This window comes from Peromyscus leucopus, chromosome 6 (assembly GCF_004664715.2).
Source record: "Peromyscus leucopus breed LL Stock chromosome 6, UCI_PerLeu_2.1, whole genome shotgun sequence".
In the NCBI taxonomy this organism is placed as follows: domain Eukaryota; kingdom Metazoa; phylum Chordata; class Mammalia; order Rodentia; family Cricetidae; genus Peromyscus; species Peromyscus leucopus.
In genome coordinates, this window is record NC_051068.1 from 51,011,219 (window position 1) to 51,018,033 (window position 6,815).

A 6,815-nucleotide genomic window follows, 5' to 3' on the forward strand; every position below is an offset into this window, starting at 1 on the left:
TCACAGACCTCCATTCTCTCAATTAACAAAATATTATATTATTTCATACTTATTTTGCTATATTAAAATATGTTTATTAATATTGATAATCTTTCCCTGGACATTTTTCTAATACCTGCTTTCTTTATTTTCTTATCTTTTTATTTTATTTGTATTTGTTTGACAGAAGCTCTCCAGGCTGGCCTCAATCTCTTGATCCTTGTACCACATAATATCACTGGAATTATAGGTGTGGATACTCATGCCTAGCTCCTTACCTGTTTCTTTAGATTTCTGTTTAGTTTTCTCCTATGGTAGTGACACTTTCTTTGATAACCTAGCTTCTTCAACTTTACTCCTTCCTGATAATCTCTTAGGCTCTTCCATCACTCTCCATATATGCTTATTTGTAGCTAGATTTTTCTGCCTTGCCCACAGTCAGGACAAATCTTTGTCACCCTCCAGTCCCACAGCCACTCAGACCCAACCAAGTAAACACAGAGACTTATATTGTATACAAACTGTGTGGCCGTGGCAGGCTTCTTGCTAACTGTTCTTATATCTTAAATTAACCCATTTCTATAAATCTATACCTTGCCATGTGGCTGGTGGCTTACTGGCGTCTTTACATGCTGCTTGTCCTGGCGGTGGCTGCAGTGTCTCCCCTGCTTCTTCCTGTTTCCCCAATTCTCCTCTCTCTTTGTCCCGCCTATACTTCCTGCCTGGTCACTGGCCATCAGTGTTTTATTTATATAGAGTGATAGCCACAGCACTTATTACTTTACATCACACTATATTTGTAAAATATATAAAAGTACTATTTTTACTTTATAGATAATAAAAAAAACAGAAGTGGGGAGGTTAAATGTTGAGCAGAGGGCATAATTTGTGTGAGTGTAATGGGTGGAAAGCAGAGGAAAAGGCAGAATAGAGAAGTCTGCCAGAGCCAAGATGACTGATAAGGACTTAAACTGAGAGTTTAGTGGCTCAAGGCATGAAATGTCTTGAGGAGCAGATAGAAAGAAAAAGGACAGACCTCAGGATTGATGATTCCTATTCTGATGAATTCAAAGTATATTTCAGCATTAAACTCTGTTACCTCACCTCACTGTATGGTATCTGGGAAGGAAAACTCAAGCATATCATTTTTCTCTTCCTGATATGAAATGTGTCCATAAATAACTAAATTAATAATACTAAAACTACACTGACTTCTATATTTGCCAGTGCATTGCCTCTTCCTTTCATCCCTCTAAATGAAATTCATAAATTCAATTTCTTCACATTATTTGACCTTATCTGATTAGCATGATTCTGCTGATGCATTCTACTTATTCAAAATTAATCTTATGCATTTTGTTTAGCTAAAAGTATGCACTTATTTTAAATTTCCTATTTGGGAAAGGCCACCCTGCTCCAACAAGACCAAACTTCCTAATCCCTGTCAGGTAGCACCACTTCCTAATAATCAGGCATTCAAAAGTATGAGCCTCCTGTTTCTCAGGTAATATTATATTCTTCTGGGGTCTTTGATGTAGTTAAAGACTAGATAGTTATAATTATGATAAAAGAAAGTTAGATACAAAACCTTAGACTCACAAATATAGGAGAGATAGGGTATCTTCTTTAGTATTGTAACTGTAATTCTTGCTTGATAATTGTTGTTATATGTAATTTTACTATGTTAAAGTTAAAACCTTCCTTTTTGAAAAAAAGAAAAGAAAAAGGGGAAGTGCTGTGAGCATTGATTGATAAATAAAACACTGATTGACTAGTAGCCAGGCTGGAAGTATAGGCAGGACTAGCATAGAGGAGAATGGGGAGAACAGGAAGACGGAATGAGAGGAGACGCCAGCCTGCTGTTCAGGGAGCATCATGTAAATGCAGCAGGTAAAGCCATGGAACATGTGGTGACATATAGATGAACAGAAATCGGTTAATTTAAGATAGAAGAACTAGATAATTGCCATGGCCATACAGTTTATAAGAAAAAAAAAATGAGCCTCTAGGGATAATTCCAATTCAAAGCATTACACTGAAAGATATAGATCTATTTAAAAACTTCTACATGTGGATACCCAGTTTTTAATAGTACCACAAACATCTGTATGTTATGGCATTCAATTCAACCCCATTGGTCTACATGTTTGTTTTGTTACACTGTTTATTGTTTTGTTTTGTTTGTTTGTTTGTTTTTTATTATGCTCCTGAAGCATAATTTAATTGTGGTCCTAGGTATATAACTTGAATGATGTGCCAATGGCAAAGGTAAGAAAGCTACTGGTGCTACTTGCTTGGTATTTATCTATTATTGCATTTAGACCTTTTTATTACCCTCATTGTTAGGTCCAGTGTTTGCTAACTTCTTCCTTCTTTCTTTCCTTTCTTCTTTGCTTTCTTCATTCTCTTTTACTTAATCTTGCTCCAAGACAAGGTGAAAGGCTGCAGCTTTTGTAGGTGACATGGATACAAGGGGTGCCTTGGTATTCTAAAGTGTAAACATTTCAAAATATGTCGCCTGACTCTATGCTCAGATTCATATCCCAGAGTTCCCCCACCAAAGCATAGTCTAATCAGTGCAAAGAGAAAGCCAACCTAAACCAACTCATGAGCATAAGCTTCATTTTATAAGAATTTACAAGGAGGTAAATTGTGCCATAAATGTGGAACACTCAAAAGTGAGTGGTTAAAAATCCAGATTCCTTCTCACACATCTTACATTTCAGTATAAAGAGGAGGAAATGATAATTTAAATAAAAAATGCTTTATAAAAAGTGTTGGGCAATAATCAATGCTGCGGATAAATAGAAAGCTGAAAAATGAAGTAGAGATAGAGATGCTGTTTCAGAAAGAATGCGTGGATGTGCAAGCAGAAAATTGACATGAGTAAATTATACTACCATGCAGACATGTGGAAGAATAGAATTTCAGGAGAGTAGAGCAGCAAGTATTCATGCTCTGATGCGGAAGTGTAATAAGAGTGCTTAAGTGATAAGGACCATTGGGAGGCATGACATAGAAAACCACTAGAATTATAGGTAGTGGGCCTATAAAGAAGTCTAGAGCTAAGACAGAATAGTGACTTAAATGCCATAGTAAAAATTGTGCAATCATTTTAAGTGTGTTTAAGTGTGGCATAAAAGCACTTAAAGTTTCTGAGCAGGAGAAATGCTTGTTTTACTATTTAATAGTCAAGAAACTATAATTCACACTGTCACTTGGTGAATAACATACATGAGGCAAGAGAGTCTGACTTCAAGTGCTGCAGAGAGAGTGATGTTATACAGGAAGATGGCTAACTGGGGTGATCTTAGCAGCAGAGGGGAAAATAAAAACACAATTCCAAAGGGCTCACCCCATTCCCATTGATCTGTCTATACTGAGAGTAGGAATAGATATGTGCTTTAGCAGAAAGGGAGAGAAAATGTGATTGCAAGTCATTAACCCTGAGTATTGAGGTGAAAGAGCATGTCTTTTACATTTTCTAATAGGGAACACTGAAATACAAGGAAGTTTGAGTGTAGAAATGTTTTAAATCAAGAAACTATTTGGAGCTGGGAACATAAGTGACCTTGAAATAGAGATGATTGTGGGTTTATTAAGTCAGTCAAGCTAATCTGGGATCGTGTTTTCCCAAGTTTATTACCAGAGATTGCTCCACATGGATCATAAGATTTTGTTTTAGATATGAAAGGTAGAGTTGAAACCATAGCCATATTCCTCTTATGTTCAGAGGGGAGAGAACTGCAGTGCTGTGTATACAGAATCACATTTTTTGGCTCAAGTTGCTGGTGTGAATTACTAAGTAGAGTTCTGCAATTTAAGAAACATCAAAACCAAGACAATTATATGGAAACACAAATATTTTTTTTCACTGATTATTTTTGTAATTGACAGATGTATATTAGAAAAGTAGCATATTAGAAAGAAAATAGATCAAGGATTCCAGTTATTGCTAAGCAAAACCTTCACCAGAGAAAATATCAAGTACAGTTTCATAAAGTTCTCATTGGTCCTGAATCCTTCCAGATGCTGGCTGTTCTTCTAAGAGGCTATAGACCGTGATCAGCTATAGTTTTGATGGCTCTGTTAAAAATAGCCCTTAGCTAGACACATGCCATCCATCAGAAATAAGTGGATCACTCAGCACCTTCTTCCTGTGCCCCATCTTCTTTTCTCTGGATGCTTTTCCAAATACTGATGGGTCCTTGGCCCTTGCTTGTAGGTATAATACTGATCTTTGCCCAGAAAAAAAGGTAATGATCCCAGGAACATGATATGCAAGCCAGGCATATATTTATCATTTCAGGATTGTGCTTCTATTACTAAAAATAGATGCATTGCATTGAGTCTCCATGCTGTGCCAAGCTCTTACAAAACACATTCCAGATCTTATCTCAGTTAATCCTGGCAACAGAATAAGGCAAAGCAAAACTGTTTTAGTCCATTTTTTTTTTAGTTAAGGAAGTTTAACTGTAAAGAAATTAAGCAAATTGCTCCATCAAATAGCAGATTAATGAAAATGCAGACCTGTGCTCCCTACCTCTAATGTCTGGCCTCGCTGCATGAAATTTCCTCCATGAGGTGAAGAGAAGCTTAGCGAATTCTTTCTTACAAACTTCTGGGAGTCTATAACTGGTTGCTTTGAAACTGAACTCTGCTGTCTTCCTCAGATACTTTGAAATCTTAAAAGAAAGAGGAGAACTCACAGTAACTCTTGTGATATTTCAAAGGAAGTGAAAAGATTTTGTTTCTAAATAGAAGTACCGGATATATCTATAGGGAAAAAAATCCCTTTATTCTAGAAAAAAATCACTTGAATGAGCTAGGTAACTGTGAAGAGAAGGCAGATTCTTATATCAGAAAAGCTATTTCAGACTCTTCACTGTAAGAGGCAAAACAGCTTTGTATAAGATGGGAGATATAGTCACTGCACAACATCTCTGCACACTGACACTGCAGCTTGTTGCTCTTGTTGACAGAGCGAGGTGTGGCTGGTCCAGAAAACTACAACCTGTTCTGCAGAGAATGCTAAGTACTTGCTGGTGAGAATTTAGAAACTGGATGCTAAGGAGTGGGGGTGGGGGCAGAGAATGGTTACCATGAGTGTCCTTTGGAGAACCTGAAAGATTTGTGTCTCTGAAGATTCAGGATAGACTGAAGCAGGGAATCATATGGATCAAAAGAAATCCTGTCCAGCAGTCACCTGAAGCTACAGAAATATATATGAACTGAGATACAAGCACATACCATGCAAAGAAAGAGATCACAGGCTTCTTGGTATCAGGGAGTATCAGAAGCCTCGCAAGCTAGCTGGATAAGTTGGAAAATAAATGCAGAATTGCCACATCTGACTGTAAGTATGGATGGGAAGATACAGCACAATGACAAAAGTCAGTAGAGTTTCAGGTGGAATTTTTCACCCCTCTTCCAGAGTATCAACCAAGAAGGCCTTGTGTGGGAAAAGCAATTACTAGCAAACCAGAAGCATTCTTGCAAGTAATCATTGGAGTCCTCAGACTGTGGTTGTCCAGAAGAAGATAGATGCCCACACAGAAACACCACATAAGCGAAATGCTAGCATGGCTTGTTTGAATTACTAAAACTCAGTCTTTTCAATTCCAGAGACTGTTGGAAAGACTATCATTCTTTCTGTACCCTCTTCTATGAAGTTCTTTGAGCCACAGATGCTAGAGATGTGGTGGAAATGCATCCACTGAAGATTGGTTCTCCACAGTCTGTTGATTTTTGCACCATGTCCTATGATGATTTTCTGTGAGTTCTTTGATGAGAGGTGGTAGCTACACTTATCTGTGGTTTAGAATGTTATAAGGAATTTAAGGGAAGGAATCTTGGAATGGTTGGAGGGTAGGAAGGGTTAAGAAGTAATATAATTCTATTTCAATTAACATATTTTATAAAAGACAATAAAATGAGAGGAAGATGAAAAATTCAACAGAAGTAGGAAGACACACCAAATGAAGTGATAATAACTTTGACTTGATTTTACTTATTTTTTGAGAATTTTTTATTATATTTTCATGCTTCAATTGTTTGCTTTTATCATTTTCTAACCAGAACTACTCTTAATGGCTGCCCTTCCTTGCTCTACATCTATGCTATACTTTGACTATATATTTTCCAAATAACTAAACTATTTGTTTTCAGTTTCTTTTACAATTTTCTCCATTTCCTCCCTTTTTATTTGTTCACAAAAATAATTTTATTGCAAATGACCTCAAATAAACATTTTATAGATGCATACTATTTGAGTGAATTAAAAAGCTAGATCCAACTATCTGTTGATTCCAAGAAACACATGCCACTGTTATAAACACAGAAAGTCAACAATCAGAAATCAACCCACTGATAAAACAGAACCAGAAATAAAGCTGATACTGATATTTTGATATCCAACTGAGTAGATTTCTAACAAAAATGGGTTAGAGGAGATAAAGAAAGCCACTACATACCACTAATAAAATAAAAAGAAATGCAAATGTATGTAATAGATGTTGTGGCTCTCAATTTCATAATAAAATACTAAAGTCAAAACGATTTTAATACAATATTGAAACTTCAATATCCTACTATCAAATTTAGTGAGGGCTCTCAAACTAAAAATCCTCCAAGAACATTCTGAACTAAACTATGTAATGTGATCAAGTAGATTTAGTGGTCTTCTACAGAAGAGTCTGTAGCTAGAGTTTTCCTGCCTTGCCCACAGTCAGGACAAATCTTTGTCACCCACCAGTCCCACAGCTGCTCAGACCCAACCAAGTAAACACAGAGACTTATATTGCCTACAAACTGTATGGCCATGGCAGGCTTCTTGC

At 36.6% G+C, this 6,815-nt stretch overlaps 1 long non-coding RNA gene across 1 annotated transcript in view; it reads left to right on the plus strand.

The window, feature by feature from the left end:
• The window catches only part of LOC114691702, a 318,223-nt gene extending 311,706 nt beyond the window's left edge, over positions 1 to 6,517 (plus strand). The window contains exon 3 of the long non-coding RNA XR_003734261.2: positions 5,414 to 6,517. This is a non-coding gene — a long non-coding RNA (uncharacterized LOC114691702). The remainder of the gene's footprint in view (positions 1 to 5,413) is intronic.
• Positions 6,518 to 6,815: the final 298 nt, after the last annotated feature.